This window comes from Arachis ipaensis, chromosome B08, assembly GCF_000816755.2.
Source record: "Arachis ipaensis cultivar K30076 chromosome B08, Araip1.1, whole genome shotgun sequence".
NCBI classification, from domain to species: domain Eukaryota; kingdom Viridiplantae; phylum Streptophyta; class Magnoliopsida; order Fabales; family Fabaceae; genus Arachis; species Arachis ipaensis.
The window spans coordinates 85,474,617-85,492,292 of record NC_029792.2 but is presented as its reverse complement, the minus strand read 5'-3'; the positions used below and the strand labels follow the sequence as shown (position 1 = coordinate 85,492,292).

Sequence of the window (17,676 nt, the reverse complement as noted above, 5' to 3'; positions counted from 1 at the left end):
GGTTGTATTAAGCAACTAATATATATTAAATATAGCTCTGGGTTGCATCAAGCAACTAATATATATATAAATATAGCTCTGGGTTGCATCAAGCAACTAATATATATAAATATAGCTCTAGTTTGCATCAAGCAACTAATATATATATATATATATACACACAAATATCTCTTTACTCTGCTATGGTTTCTCTTTTCTCTGCATCTCTTTACTCTACTCTAGTTGTTCTATTCTCTGCATCTCTTTACTTTTCTCTGAATACTCTTTCATCTATATCTATATTACTCTTTTTCTCTTTATCTCTTTACTCATTTGTAATTGTAAATATGCAAGCGGGACAAATCCCATGTCCTTGCTAGCAACTTTATAAACCAAATATATTTTCTCAAAAGAATCAGTAAAGTTATTATTGTTAAACAAGTCTCAAGTATTCATTTTGATTAAGTCCTTTAACTTTTATAAAAATTTGGACATAATCTCCTTTAAAAATAGGACTTAGCCACCCTTACGGGTTCCTTCTTTCTCAACATTTCATCAGCCTCTTTCAGCAGTTGCCACAACAATATATATTCTCAAAAACATTTGATAATAGTATAGAAAATCTATTTCTTAAATTTCATATCCAAAATAATTGTCAACACAACCTGGCAGCCTGATTTCCATTTTGTTTTTAAAATATCAAATAAATTCAGAATCACGCAAAATTTATATCCATGCGACCGTCTCGGATTAAGCTTTCTATTAAACTAAAAATGATAATTTTTCGCTGAATCTAGCTTCGGGAATATAAGCAAAACTGTGACTGTTCTGCAGTGTTTTAAAACCAGAAGACAGCAGCACCATACAACATTTGAAATTTCATATAAAATCCAAATTAAATCCAACCACATTTAAAATTAATTTGGTTAAACATAACTCATCTAAATTTCTTTCTCAATTGGTTCCAGGGTCATACCATTTTTAATGAAGGGGTTACGTAGCTTGGAAGTTAGGTAATTTTCTGCAGAATTCTGTTTTACAAATCATTGAACACAACCTCTTCCAAGTCCCATAACTTACTTATTAAAACATGAAAAACCCTGAAATTTGAATCATATATACTAAACATACTCAAATTTCACCTCCAATTGGTTGCATCTCAATATCATTCCAGAATTAAAAATTATAAAGTCTCAAAGTTACTGACTTAGAAAACAAAACCTGACTTTTACTGCATAATACATCTTATTTTAAAAATTCATATCTTTAAAACCACAACTCTAACAATTCTAACTTTTTATGAAATTAAAGTACTAGGACCAGAGTTCATTTAAAATTTTTTCCATTTCAAAATTCAAGATGGAGAATTTTTAATAGAGGAAACAAGTTGCTGCTGTGTTAAACGTTCTGCAGAAAAACCAGATTTGACATCAATAATTCAAAAATTCACCATAAATCATAAACTTAATGAAAAGTCTCAAATTCACCAGTCCATCTCCCTATATTCCCAAGCTTGATCCGGACTTGGTTCCACGCAATTTCGATAATCACATAACTGGTTATAGCTTTTTCAAAGTTGCTAACTTAGTTTAGAAATTATGCAGAAAATAAGATTTTAGCATTCAATTTTGAAAAAATCATAACTAATTCTCTAGTTGATACAAAACCTTCAAAATTGAGTTTTCATAATTACACTTAATATAATTTACTTAACACTTAAATTCATATCATTTCAGTCACTATAGAGTCACTGAATCACTTTCAAAGTTGCCGTTTAATTTCAAGAGAACATGATTTTCAGCAAACCATTTAGTATTCAAAATCCAACCCTTCAATACCCCTCAAAACCAATTCCAAATCAACCACCAACCAAGTTCATTAACATTACAATAAACAAAATAACATCTCAACGGCAACAAACCCAACATAACTCATTAAAATTCAGGAATTCTCAACAATTAGTCATCAAACAGTTGCCAATCCACACAATAAATCAATATCATTAATCAACAATTCCAAATCACAATCTCAACCATTTCAATCATAATTTTAGCCACAATTCAATATTCACATAGTCAATCAATTACTCACAGCTATTGAATCTATTTGCAGTTATTCAATAAACCTTGTAGGCATTCTTAAATTAAAATCATTTTAAACCCCCTACCTCGATGTCGCAATTGCATAATTTAACGTAACAATTCCCTTCCCTTTTAGTTTCATGGCAGCAGCAGTGACTGTCACGCAACCAGAATGGCAAGGCAGCAACCGGAACAACAGCATTGTTAATCTTCACGGCAGTGACCGGGGTTGTAACCAAACACAGGATTCAAATTGGATGGAAATTAAGAGCAATCACAGCCCTGGAGATCTCAAGAAAAGGCACATACCGGGATCGACTCAGAACAAGTATAGCAGTGACAAAAAATGTATAAATAGATAATGATCAAGGAAAAGATCAATCCAAAATTAAAGTAGCATCAGACTCACCAATAGCAACTCTAACAGATTCATAATAGCATCAACGCTGGTACTCCAAATAATAGCAGTAGAGAAACAGGGGCAGGAAGGGGCATGAACGACGGGGACGACTAGGATCCAGATTGACGATGGCGACAACAATACAAAACATGAACATACACTATTGTATTCAGAATTAAAATATAGTAGAGAAATAAAATCAGGAAGCAGAGCACGAGCAAGAGTGTTACAGTTTCAAAAATGGAATTGGGAATGCAGGGGAAGCTGCTGTCGGGCAATATCACTGGCGCTTCCCTTCAAGTCTGATGGTGATTAAACTGTGACAGCGAGCTCCCTTCGACGGCAGTGCTAACGGCGGTGCGCGGCGTTAGCAGGGATGACTCCATCGCGGTGATGAAGATAGCTTCTTCTCGGTTAGCGGCTTGCAGCTCAGTTTCCTCCCAACATCGTTTCTCCTCTCCTCTTCGTGGTTCTGTTTCCGACGGCGGCGACGGGTTGGCTGCGATGAAACCCCTGGCGGCAAGACGCGATGGCTCTCAACGCACGACTCCTCTCCTCTCTATAAACGGTGGCGGCAACGCATGGAGGACGGCGGCGAGCTTGGCGCAACGGTGGCGCGGTAGCAACGCAACTGGACGGCATAGAGTGCAGCTTCTTCCCCTCCGATTCCAAGCTCTCTCTTCTTCCTCAGCTCTCACAGAAGCTCTCCTCTCCTCCGTGTGTGTATGTCTTCGTTTTGGGAGAAAAGGGGGGTAAGGGTTTGTGAATTAGGGAAATTAGGTTTAGAAATTAGGATTTTATAAAAGAATATAGATAGATATGAATAGATATTTTGATAAAATTGGAAGGTAGAGTAATTTTAAAATCAAATATACTCTCTTAAAAATATTTAAGACCTTTTCAGAATAAAAGTTACTTGAATTAAATTATACAAATTTTTTCTTATTTTTCCATTACTAAAATTATACAAAATATTCTATTATAATAAAATTACTTAAAAATATTAATTGATTCAAAATAAAACTATCTCCGAATCTATTTAATTATTTCTAACAAAATAATTTCTAAAATTACAAAATTTAAACTTAACAAGATAAAATCACAATTTATTTATATTTAGGTTTTCAAAAATACGGGATGTTACATTCTATACAACTTACAAAAATTTTCGCCCTCGAAAATTGATATAAGATGGAGATAAGATTCATATTCACATCCCCTTTTGAATATTTTAAAGATACCAAGAAAAGCATATCACATAAACATAGAAGAAAATATATTAGGTGATACAAAAGTTGATAAAAATAGCTTGATGCAAACCAAATTTCAAAATCCAAAATCAAATAGGCACAATATTCGTTCAGAACTCTTAATAAAGCATGATCACTTTTCGTCGCCTCGAAACTCCACAACTCCTTATAACTTCGTATATTGACCAGATTCACTTTCCGTACACACAAATCGCGTCCCTAAGAACTATCGTATAAGCAATACGAAACTTGAGAAGAGAAGGACAAATGGCACAACGGTATTTACGAAAAATCAGGAGAATACTTCGGTTCACAGTTGGAGAAGGATGGTATTTCGCAAGGATTTGAAAGAATACGTAAGATTATCAACAAACAAGGATGTATATAAGCAATGAAATATATCATAAGGAGAGTTAATTTTGAAAGTTTAGGAAGAAATTTTGAATCGAAGAGTTTCGGTATGAACATTATTAAGAAAAATAGAACAACAATTTAAAACAACTTCAACTTGAAATAGAGGAAAATAGTTTATCTTTTTCAAAAGAATATATATAAATCTAACATTTTCCAAAAGTACTAAACTTAGTATAAATAATATGTTATATCGATTTAATAAACAAATCATGCAGGGTTTGTAAATTAAAGCTTGTTTGATGTTAAGCGCGAAATATTTTCTTTAAAAGTCTTGGAGGATACTTAAGTACATAGCTATAGAATTATAGTAAAGTTGGCAGAAAATCAGCTTCTATTTAAAGAATAAATTCTGAAATAAAATTTTCTATAAATCAATAAAAGATAAGTGGTATATCACAGATAAACAAGATTAAACTACATAAAGAAGCTTCAGAGTTTATGTAAGAAAGTCTAGGTTGAATTAAAAATAATCCCATCAAAATTTAAGTAAGGGTTGTGGATACAGTCAAGTAAGAAAAGATTTAAATTGAAATTTTTCTCGAAGAGAATTTGAAACAAGTACTCAAGAAGGAAATTACAAGAAATGATATGTTGCACCAAAATAAATCCAAGTTCAAAGCAAGGAGCATAGAGTTGCTAAGGTATAGGATAAATGTTTCAAAAGATTCAAACAACAACTAGATACAGAGTCAAGCAAGGATATGCACGAATGATAATGCAAGGTTAGCAAGAAAGAGATCAAAAACTAGAAATTCGAATACAAGTAGTAGAGAAAGAGATAATGCTAAGCATGAATAAAGAGCATATGTCAAAACGGAACTAATCTCTACAATTTAGTCTCTAACGTCCCCAAAACCTCGTAACTCGCGTTAATCTATCACTTCTATTTCGTCTATGATAACCCATTAGTGTTCCATATACATAAATCATTAGTATTAAGTTGCCCAAACTTGATACCATGAGATATGCAACGGTAAACTAATAGCGTTAATCATCAGACAGTCATGCATATAAAACACAAACTCTTATCATCAGAACAAGTTATAAAGCATGACAGACACTCAAAGTATGCAATGAAGCATAGTCAGTCCACTCCCAAGGCTCTACAGGAAGGAGTGCTCTGATACCATATTGTAACGTCCCGTCCAGAAAAATACCTTGCTTAAGTCAGGTTATTTCCACTAGAAAGAACATTACGTAACCTTCTCTAGTATTAACTACTTAATTATCAAGCCTTTGTATCGAGTTCGCGTTTCAGTTTTAAGAAACTTCCAGAAAATTTTGTTTTTTATTCATTAAAGTCATAATTCAAACATTCAAAAATAATAATAATCACATAAATATTATTGATAATAATTCTTATACAAAAGAGACCAAATAAAACTCAAATACAATATACTAAACCTACCTCTCTATGTAAAATAAAATCTCAAAGGACAATAGCGAGGGGACTCTGTGAAAGCAATTAAGACCATAAAGAAAGCCTACTGATCGCTCGCAGCTTCAAATTGCGTCTTCAAACCTGTCGCTGAAAGGGTGAAAAATCTGGGGTGAGAACCAAACTACATGTTCTCAGTAGAGGTCGAGAATGCCATGAAAGTGAAGAATAAAGCGCAAATAGTTAATTTCATTTAGAGACATTGAAAAGAAAACTACTTTCATTCGCAGTATTCATCGCTCGCCTTATATAAACTTCTTCTGAAAACCAATGGCTCAACTTTCAAAAATCTAAAACCTTCTTTAGAAGCATCAATTAATTATCCAAAATCCTAAACCCATATTTTACCTTATATATGCCTTAAAAGTTTTCCTAGACTGTATGAATGACTAATTTGTTCCAAGCATAGGTTCATTAAGTCTATACCGAACCAGCTTAATCTTTCATACTTTACTAAACCTCAAACACAAACCAATCACGGCCTTAGGCCCAAGCAATTCAATCAACACCCAATTCACTACAAGCCAGCTAATCAGATACAAACACAATCAAGAGCAATTACATCAAGTATAGCAATTAGCAGTTAAACAGAATTATTCACATAGGCAAACCAATTACAATATACACACCCAAACAATGTTACATAGATGCATATGATGAATGTCTAGTCCTAGTACAGGCCATGAGCTCATGTGTCGGTTGGCTGCCCGCAATCCCGACATTTATCCGATCACGAGTAATCCCGATTTCCCGAACACGATTTTCCGTTCCTAAATAAATGCGCATATGATAATAGCCGCTCATTTGAGACAGCCTCTGCTTACTGCAGGAAAATATATATATACTCTGCTCTGCTCTGGGGAAGCGGAAAATGGCTGTAGGTAACTTAGTTTTCCTACAGAGGCTCTGGGTTGCATTAAGCAACTAATATATATTAAATATAGCTCTGGGTTGCATCAAGCAACTAATATATATAAATATAGCTCTGGGTTGCATCAAGCAACTAATATATATATATACAAATATCTCTTTACTCTGCTTTGGTTTCTCTTTTCTCTGCATCTCTTTACTCTACTCTAGTTGTTCTATTCTCTGTATCTCTTTACTTTTCTCTGAATACTCTTTCATCTGTATCTATATTACTCTTTTTCTCTTTATCTCTTTACTCTTTTGTAATTGTAAATATGCAAGTGGGACAAAACCCATGTCCTTGCTAGCAACTTTATAAACCAAATATATTTTCTCAAAAGAATCAGTAAAGTTATTATCGTTAAACAAGTCTCAAGTATTCATTTTGATTAAGTCCTTTTACTTTTATAAAAATTTGGACATAATCTCCTTTAAAAATAAGACTTAGCCACCCTTACGGGTTCCTTCTTTCTCAACATTTCATCAGCCTCTTTCAGCAGTTGCCACAACAATATATATTCTCAAAAACATTTGATAATAGTATAGAAAATCTATTTCTTAAATTCCATATCCAAAATAATTGTCAACACAACCTGGCAGCCTGATTTCCATTTTGTTTTTAAAATATCAAATGAATTCGGAATCACGCAAACTTTATATCCATGCGACCGTCTCGGATTAAGCTTTCTATTAAACTAAAATTCATAATTTTTCTCTGAATCTAGCTTTGGGAATATAAGCAAAACTATGACTGTTCTGCAGTGTTTAAAACCAGAAGACAGAAGCACCATACAACATTTGAAATTTCATATAAAATCCAAATTAAATCCAACTACCTTCAAAATTAATGTGGTTAAACTTAGCTCATCCAAATTTCTTTCTCAATTGGCTCCAGGGTCATACCATTTTTAATGAAGGAGTTACGTAGCTTGGAAGTTAGATAATTTTCTGCAGAATTCTGCTTTACAAATCATTGAACACAACCTCTTCCAAGTCCCATAACTCACTTATTAAAACATGAAAAACCCTGAAATTTGAATCATATATACTAAACATACTCAAATTTCACCTCCAATTGGTTGCATCTAAATATCATTCCAGAATTAAAAATTATAAAGTCTCAAAGTTACTGACTTAGAAAACAAAACCTGACTTTTACTGCATAATACATCTTACTTTAAAAATTCATATCTTTAAACCCACAACTCTAACAATTCTAACTTTTTTTGAAATTAAAGTACTAGGACCAGAGTTTTATTTAAAATTTATTCCATTTCAAAATTCAAGATGGAGAATTTTTAATATAGGAAACAAGTTGCTGCTGTGTTAAACGTTCTGCAGAAAAACCAGATTTGACATCTATAATTCAAAAATTCACCATAAATCATAAACTTAATGAAAAAGTCTAAAATTCACCAGTCCATCTCCCTATATTCCCAAGCTTGATCCGGACTTGGTTCCACGCAATTCCGATAATCACAGAACTGGTTATAGCTTTTTCAAAGTTGCTGACTTAGTTTAGAAATTATGCAGAAAATAAGATTTTAGCATTCAACTTTGAAAAAATCATAACTAATTCTCTAGTTGATACAAAACCTTCAAAATTGAGTTTTCACAATTACACTTAATATAATTTACTTAACACTTAAATTCATATCATTTCAGTCACTATAGAGTCACTGAATCACTTTCAAAGTTGCCGTTTAATTTCAAGAGAACATGATTTTCAGCAAACCATTTAGTATTCAAAATCCAACCCTTCAATACCCCTCAAAACCAATTCCAAATCAACCACCAACCAAGGTCATTAACATTACAATAAATAAAATAACATCTCAACGGCAACAAACCCAACATATTAAAATTCAGGAATTCTCAACAATTAGTCATCAAACAGTTCCCAATCCACACAATCAATCAATATCATTAATCAACAATTCTAGATCACAATCTCAACCATTCCAATCACAATTTCAGCCACAATTCAATATTCACATAGTCAATCAATTACTCACAGCTATTGAATCTATTTGTCGTTATTCAATAAACCTTGTAGGCATTCTTAAATTAAAATCATTTTAAACCCCCTACCTCGATGTCACAATTGCATAATTTAACGTAACAATTCCATTCCCTTTTAGTTTCATGGCAGCAGCAGTGACTGTCACGCAACCGGAATGGCAAGGTAGCAACCGGAACTGCAGCATTGTTAATCTTCACGGCAGTGACCGGGGTTGTAACCAAACAAAGGATTCAAATTGGATGGAAATTAAGAGCAATCACAGCCCTGGAGATCTCAAGAAAAGGAACATTGATGACAAGTCATCTTAGCCTATTTTAACTAGTCTTTTTCTTTTGTTTTCATTAGAATTATGCACTTTCTTGAACCATAAGCAAGCTAATTGAGTAGATTTTCATGTTTCCTTTGATTTAATCAACCATGTATGAATTCATGCTATTTCATGAGGTTTTTGGTTCTTCTCCAAACTTCAAGAGCAATCAACCAAGGCCTCTTTCAACCCAATTCCACCAAGAGCAAAGGCCCAACTCAAGGGTTGAAGATCATTTGAAGAAAGTGTATAAATAGGATAGAATTCAAGTTCTTCGGGGAGCTTTCTTTTGGGAATTTTCATAATAGTTTTTCGGAGAGCTTTTGATATTGAGTGATCTTTAATTTCTTTGTCTTGGGGAAGGAAAATTCACTTCTCTTCCTCTCAGTTTTATTGCTTTCAATTTCAATTACAATTGTCTTGGATTTTGGGTTGGAGAATTGAAGAAATTCTGTTTCAATCTCAACCTTGGATCTCACTGCTTTATTTACTGCTTGATTGGATTTCAATTTCTGTTAATTGCTCTTCATCCATTTTCTTTGAATTTCAACTACAATTTCTTGTTGGATCTAGGAAGGCATTGAGATCTAGACTTGGTTTTCTAGTCTCTGGGTCCTGAGATCTGATTTCCCAGTTCAATTCTCTGTTTATTGCTTTATATGTCCATTTACTTTTCTGTTTCGGATCCGATTCAATCCCAATTCCCTTTAACTCTTCTGTTTAATGCAATTTAACTTTTCCTTGTTTAAATCCAAGCCCCAATTCCCTTTACAATTCCAGCCGCTTATATTTCTTGCATTTTAAGATTCCGCTATTTACATTTCTTGCATTTTAAGTTTCTGCTATTTAATTTCTTGTTCTTTAAGATTCAGCACTTTAATTCCCTGTTCTCTTTACTTCCATGCAATTTAATTTCTGCAAATCACAAAACACTCAACCAAATCTTGATTCGCTTGACTAAATCAACCACTAAACTAAAATTGCTCAATCCTTCAATCCCTGTGGGATCGACCTCACTCCCGTGAGTTTTTATTACTTGATACGACCCGGTACACTTGCCGGTTAGATTTGTGTGTTTTGGGAGAAATTTATTTTTCACCAAAATACTCATCAAGTTTTTGGCGCCGTTGCTGGGGATTGATTAGATTGACAATGATTAAGTGAAGTGGTGATCTAGATCAAGCATTTTCTCTTTAATTTTGATTAACCCACTAACTGTTTGATTTTTTGCTTAAACTAACTAACACTTCAATCTAGCAGTAAATTGAAATGTCACTGGTTTTGTGCATTTCTCATGCTCTGCTTGTATGTCAGGTACAAGAAGAACCATACCCAATTTTCATGAACAAGACGAAAGAACTCTCAGGAGGTTAAGAAGAGCTGAAAGAGGGAAAAATATTGTGGGAGAAGAGGAATCAGACGAAGAATTCCAAGAGATGGAGGAACATTCAACCAATCCACCAGGTGGAGAAGACAACAACAATGACAACCCACCCCAGAGGAGAGTTTTGGCTTCCTATACCTTTGCAAATCCTAGACATTGTGGGAGCAGCATCTTGGCTCCAAATGTCAATGCTAACAATTTTGAACTTAAGGCTATCATAGACATAGAGGAAGGGGAATTAACTCTCAGGATGCATGACCAGAGTGTCACTCTGAAAGTATTACCAGAAGCACAATTTAGCAAGGAGAAGAAAGACTATATGAAAAATGACCAGGAAGGTCACAGCAACATCCCAATGCTAAAGATTGTGCAGACTGATGAAGAAACCCAAGAGGGTATTAGAGTATTAGCCACTGAAAAGAGAGGCCCCCAAGGAAAACCTACGGCCAGAAAAGAAAGATCAACAAAAGGAAAGATGAAACGCAGAAACAAAGCAAAAAGGGGTTGGAAGAATAGAAAGATTCCAACACAGGGGCTTTCCAAAGGTGACAAAGTGCAACTGATATATCAACAGCTGGGGGCAAATCAACAAACCGAGGATTACTACACTGTCAGCAACATACTCTCATTAGAGCATGCTGAAATTGAACACCAGAAAACAAAGAAGAGGATCACAGTCAGAGGAGACAAATTGAGGCCCTACAAGCACCAACCACCATAAAGGAAAGCCTCAATGTCAAGCTAATGACAATAAAAGAGCGCTCCATAGGAGGCAACCCATGCTTTAAAATTCATGTCATTTTAAATTCAATAAGTTATGATCAATTGAGCATGAATTCTTTTCTCTTTTCATGAACATGTCCATTGACTGCATGCACTATTTTGAAACATATGCTAAGTTTGGTGTGCCTTCAAGCACACTAAACCAATGTCACAAATAATTCCATTTTGCATGTTTGGAGTATCTTGACAAAGCATATGGCCAAACACTAAGTTTGGTGTCCACATAGCTTCATGAAAAGTAGAAACTCATGCATCAATAATCATACAATTGTTGTTTTCCAAAATCTTATAAAGGGAAAAATTCTTTTCCGGTAATGAAGGCATTAATTGTGATGTACCCTTTGACAAGAAACAAGTTTGGTGTTCATCAAACCTTGGTGCACCGATTTAGGGATACAATTGATCCTTCATGAAAAAAAAAAGGGAGGGGGGAGAAAAAGAAAGTATGATGAAAACAATTCTTATGAAAATTTAACATTTGAATCTCACTAATTGGAGGAAGATACTCATTTTCCTTTGATCTCCATAAGTCTAATTGCATCCCAACCCTTCATTGCTCATTTAAAAGCATACCACCTTCAAGCCATGCACATGACCGAATCACTCCAACCTTGGAAACTTCACTCCCTTCATCACCCCTCAACATAACAAGCTCTGTGCAACATTTCTCGTACTTTAAACTCCAATCATTTAAACTTCTCTTCATCATTTCTTGTCATAGCAAGTTCGGTCTCAATTTCTTTTTGCTCCAAACACACATCAAACTCTCCAACATTCTTCACACTCCTTCTCAACCAACCAAGTGACCATGGCCTCCTCCTCAAGAACCAAACGAAGAAAAGGGAAAGATCCCATAGTGGAGGAAGACACACATGAATATGACCAACGGAGATTCAAGTCTTGGTTTCATCAAATGCAAATTCAATGGATGAACGAGAAAAGAATCTATCCTGAAATTCCATTCTTGTTGCCGGATGATGGATGTCAAGAAATGAAGGACAAAATTCAGAAGAGGAGGTGGGAGGAACTTGCATCACCAGCCATCCGAATCAATGCCAATATCATAAGAGAGTTCTATGCAAATGTCCCAAGGCATGACATGCGTGAGCCCCCAACGTACAAGAGCTATGTGCAGGGGGTGGAAGTAGACTTTAGCCCGGAAGCAATCAAGAAAGTCTTGAAACTAAAGTCAGTCCGCTTTAGTGAACCGGGATACCAACAAAGATTGAATGAGGATCAGGATTATGAGGAGATTGTGAGAGACATTTGTTTTGAGAACTCAGAGTGGGAAGGAGATGACAAGAACAGATATAAGTTCCTTAAGAGATGTAACCTCACCCCGGAAGCAAAAGGATGGTATGAGTTGATGAAAAGATCAATTCTGGGCACAGTGAACACCTCAGAAGTTAACAGGGAGAGAGCCGTGATGCTGCATTGCATCATTGTGGGAGGAGAGATAAGAGTTCATGAAATCCTTGCAAAAGACATTCAAAAACTGGCTGAGAAGAATTCGGCCAGATCTTGGTTGTACTATCCGAGTACCATTTGGAGGTTGTGTGCAAAGGCTAAAGTTCCAATGGAAGAGGAGAATCCATAAGTGAATTCGAGTCAAGATTCCTTGTGATGCAAGAAGAACATGCTTTTCAATCTCATGAATCTTTTGGTAAGTTGGAACAAATGCAAGCTGAAAATTTGAGGGCTCTCAAAGAGTTCACAACACTCCAAGATGCAAGGTATGAAGTACAAGCCGATTACAACATCAAAAGCCAAATCAAACTGAACTATATTGGAGAACATTTGCACAACATGGATCCGGCATTCCCAACTTTTGATGAATTCTTCAAAAAGAGAAGTGAGGTAGAAGTAAGCAGGGCCATGGGGCTTGAAGATAGAGTGGAAGAGGCTATGAATAAGGCTGGCTTCTGGCGGGGTCAACAGACAACAGACATGAACACTGGGAACACCAGCAACCAGGTGTATGAAAGAAGAAAGAAAAAGCCTGACAAATGAAAGGTGGACTTGCTCCTTGTTCATCACTACAAAGAAAAAGCATGCATTGTGTCTGTTTTAAGTTGTCTTTGCATCTTTAAGTAGTTATTATAATTAATAGTCTTTGCATCATGTTTGTTTCTCTTAAAATAAGTAAGCTAATCTATGTGTGTGCCTGTGTGTTTACTTTCACTTGACAAGAAGCATGTGTTATCCCCTGCACCTTTAAGTTCAATAAAAGAAAAGTTTGAATGTGAAGCAAGATGATCTCTGTTAGATAGAAGTAGAATAAAAGTAAGTGGTGGTATGTGTGTGGTTGTATAATAGCTCACTTTTATTGAATAAAGAGCTAGGATATCTCCTTCTAAGTAAAGAGTGGCCAACTGTCTTTGAATCTCAATTAAATAAAAAAATTCCTTGGTTAGAAATAAAAACAAAAAGATGGAAAGAAAAGAGATAGCCAAAAAGTGGCAGAACAGAAGGAAACAAAAAGAAACAAAGCTGGACACCAATAGCTTGAACTTTAAAATATATGCCTGTGATGTCTTTGTACTAGGATCTGCTTGGATTAGTAAGCTCTTAGGAGTGCATCAACACTCGGTGACTTGGGTTAGGGCCAAAGTTAGACCCCTAACTTTGGCACCAACGTTGGTATCAGCAAAGTGGTGTTAGCTGATATGAAAAGTTGGAGCAAAAGTTAGACCCCTAAATTTTGCTCAAACTTTTGGTCCAACTTTTGCAAAACTCAAATCCGGTTCAATTGGTTCGTTTTGGTTCTTCTCCAAACTTCAAGAGCAATCAACCAAGGCCTCTTTCAACCCAATTCCACCAAGAGCAAAGGCCCAACTCAAGGGTTGAAGATCATTTGAAGAAAGTGTATAAATAGGATAGAATTCAAGTTCTTTGGGGAGCTTTCTTTTGGGAATTTTCATAATAGTTTTTCGGAGAGCTTTTGATATTGAGTGATCTTTAATTTCTTTGTCTTGGGGAAGGAGAATTCACTTCTCTTCCTCTCAGTTTTATTGCTTTCAATTTCAATTACAATTGTCTTGGATTTTGGGTTGGAGAATTGAAGAAATTCTGTTTCAATCTAAACCTTGGATCTCACTGCTTTATTTACTGCTTGATTGGATTTCAATTTCTGTTAATTGCTCTTCATCCATTTTCTTTGAATTTCAACTACAATTTCTTGTTGGATCTAGGAAGGCATTGAGATCTAGACTTGGTTTTCTAGTTTCTGGGTCCTGAGATCTGATTTCCCAGTTCAATTCTCTGTTTATTGCTTTATATGTCCATTTACTTTTCTGTTTCGGATCCGATTCAATCCCAATTCCCTTTAACTCTTCTGTTTAATGCAATTTAACTTTTCCTTGTTTAAATCCAAGCCCCAATTCCCTTTACAATTCCAGCCGTTTACATTTCTTGCATTTTAAGATTCCGCTATTTACATTTCTTGCATTTTAAGTTTCTGCTATTTAATTTCTTGTTCTTTAAGATTCCGCACTTTAATTGCCTGTTCTCTTTACTTCCATGCAATTTAATTTCTGCAAATCACAAAACACTCAACCAAATATTGATTCGCTTGACTAAATCAACCACTAAACTAAAATTGCTCAATCCTTCAATTCCTGTGGGATCGACCTCACTCCCGTGAGTTTTTATTACTTGATACGACCCGGTACACTTGCCGGTTAGATTTGTGTGTTTTGGGAGAAATTTATTTTTCACCAAAATACTCATCACACATACCGGGATCGACTCAGAACAAGTATAGCAGTGACAAAAAATGTGTAAATAGATAATGATCAAGGAAAAGATCAATCCAGAATTAAAGTAGCATCAGACTCACCAATAGCAACTCTAACAGATTCATAATAGCATCAATGCTGGTACTCCAAATAATAGCAATAGAGAAACAGGGGCAGCAAGGGGCATGAACGATGGGGACGACTAGGATCCAGATTGACGATGGCGACAACAATACAAAACATGAACATACACTATTGTATTCAGAATTAAAATATAGTAGAGAAATAAAATCGGGAAGCAGAGCACGAGCAAGAGTGTTACAGTTTCAAAAATGGAATTGGGAATGCAGGGGAAGCTGCTGTCGGGCAATATCAGTGGCGCTTCCCTTCAAGTCTGATGGTGATTAAACTGTGACAGCGAGCTCCCTTCGACGGCAGCGCTTACGGTGGTGCGCGGCGTTAGCAAGGACGACTCCATCGCGGTGATGAAGATAGCTTCTTCTCGGTTAGCGGCTTGCAGCTCAGTTTCCTCCCAACATCGTTTCTCCTCTCCTCTTCGTGGTTCTGTTTCCGACGGCGGCGACGGGTTGGCTGCGATGAAACCCCTGGCGGCAAGACGCGATGGCTCTCAACGCACGACTCCTCTCCTCTCTACAAACAGTGGCGGCAACGCATGGAGGACGGCGGCGAGCTGGGCGCGACGGTGGCGCAGTAGCAGCGCAACTGGACGGCATAGAGTGCGGCTTCTTCCCCTCCGATTCCAAGCTCTCTCTTCTTCCTCAGCTCTCTCAGAAGCTCTCCTCTCTTCCGTGTGTGTATGTCTTCGTTTTGGGAGAAAAGGGGGGTAAGGGTTTGTGAATTAGGGAAATTAGGTTTAGAAATTATGATTTTATAAAAGAATATAGATAGATATGAATAGATATTTTGATAAAATTGGAAGGTAGAGTAATTTTAAAATCAAATATATTCTCTTAAAAATATTTAAGAACATTATTTATCAACATATTGCTAAGTTCAATTAATTATTTCTAATTTAAATTATAAAATAAACATATTAATGACATTTTTATAAAATATAGTTTAAACTCAATAATAATTACTCAAATTAAATGATATAACTTTTTATTATTTTTCTATCGCCGAAACTTTAATTAATTATTTCTAACAAAATAATTTCTAAAATTACAAAATTTAAACTTAACAAGATAAAATCACAATTTATTTATATTTAGGTTTTCAAAAATGTGGGATGTTACACACAGCTCATCCAAATCTGCCAAAATATCTTATATTTTTTTTTTCCAAATCCTTATTTTTTATCTTTTCTTATTTCTTTCTTCTTCCTTTCTTATTTTCTTTCTCTTCAATTCTGTTTTATTTAATTTATTTGCATACCTTCATTCATTGCATCATTTTTATTGGTGTTAGAAATTTATTTACTTTGCCTGTGGATTATTAAAGGAATTGTTTGACAATTATATATTACTTTTTAGAGGGTTGCTTGCATGCTCAATTTAATACTTTTAATAGCTTATTCACCATGCTTGCTATGTGTTTGTGAAAAAGCCCGTATGGCATTGTGCACTATTTTTCGATTTCTTTCTATCTACTACTCTAAATGCGTACTTTTCACAAAACCCTTTTCTATATTTTATTATATAATATAATTGTTATTACAAACATGTTGTTAGTTTGAAAGACATGGTAATCTAACTTGGACATTGAATGCTTGATCTATGCTACTCATGCCTTTGCCAGCATGCCAATAAACATCTTGCATTTAATTGTCATCACATGTACTTGCCATATTTCCATTGATGAACTTTTCACGTGTAGTCATGACCATGTGTTAACGTCATTCTTCTTTATTGTTCATTGATTACTATCTTTCCCGCTCTCTTCCTTGCTCTAACCCTTAGCTTTAAAAGTTACTTTCTTTTTCCCTTTTCAGGATGGCCACCAAGAAGGGTAACGAGAAAGCTACTCCCAAACCGCGGCAAGGAAAGAAATAAAAAGAGCCCCAGCTGAGGAACCACAACCCCCATCCACTTGCACCTCTTAGCATGCACCGAGGACGGTGCAATCTTTAAACGTGGGGAGGTCGATATCGATCTCCATAGGTTAGCTATTTTCTTCTTTTCAACACCATTGTTTTATTTTCTTTGCTCATTATTGCATTTGCATGTTTAATTTCATGTTTGTTGGATTTTATGCATTTAGCTACTGCTTGGTTGAGAAATAATAAGTTTCTTTTTAAAGACCCTATTTTTGAAAAATTATCACTAATTTAAAATCAAAATTTTTGTGTTAAAACTTGCTTGAAGTTGTATTTGGAACATGGGTTTTGAGCCAAAGAACACACAACCTGTGAGATTTTGAGCTTATTTACATGGTTACATTATTTAACCATAAATGTTTATTCTTGTGTGTTATCTTTTCTATAATTGCAATCTTTGCTTTGTTCCATTCTATATGTCCATTATTTAGTGTATTTACATGCTTGCATATGATTGAGGCCATTGTTTGATTCTAGCTCACTTATCCCAAAATTAGCCTACCTTTTACATCGCCCTTGTTAGCCCCTTGAGCTTTTAATCCCCTCTTGTTCTATAAACCACAGTACTAGCCTTAAGCAGAAAAACAAAATAAAAATCCCAAGTTGAATCCTTGGTTAGCTTAAGATAGAAATTGTGTATAATTTAAGTGTGGAGAATTTTATGGGAACATGGGATGATATGAAAAAGTAGGAAATTAAATTGAATAAGTTATTTGAAAATTTGGGAAGCATGCTCATGTGAAATCAAAATAATTAAATTACCATGTGCATTGAAAAAAAAATATATTAACTAATTAAATAAGGGGATACAAAAAAAAAGAGAGAAAAATAATATTACCCCAAATGCAAAATAAAAAGAATCAATGCACATAGGACAAAATTCAAAAATAAGTTTGATACTTGTGCATGTAATGC

At 35.0% G+C, this 17,676-nt stretch overlaps 2 long non-coding RNA genes across 2 annotated transcripts in view; both read right to left on the bottom strand.

Moving 5' to 3' along the window:
* LOC110265954 overlaps window positions 1-2,728 on the bottom strand; it is a 3,711-nt gene extending 983 nt beyond the window's left edge. The window contains exons 1-2 of the long non-coding RNA XR_002352659.1: window positions 2,470-2,728; window positions 2,147-2,342 (exon numbers count right to left, since the gene is read on the bottom strand). This is a non-coding gene — a long non-coding RNA (uncharacterized LOC110265954). The remainder of the gene's footprint in view (window positions 1-2,146; window positions 2,343-2,469) is intronic.
* Window positions 5,600-14,852, bottom strand: LOC110265953. Its single transcript, XR_002352658.1, has 3 exons — window positions 14,807-14,852; window positions 8,563-8,758; window positions 5,600-5,652 (listed from the first exon to the last, which is right to left on the bottom strand). It is a non-coding gene; the product is annotated as an uncharacterized LOC110265953 (long non-coding RNA).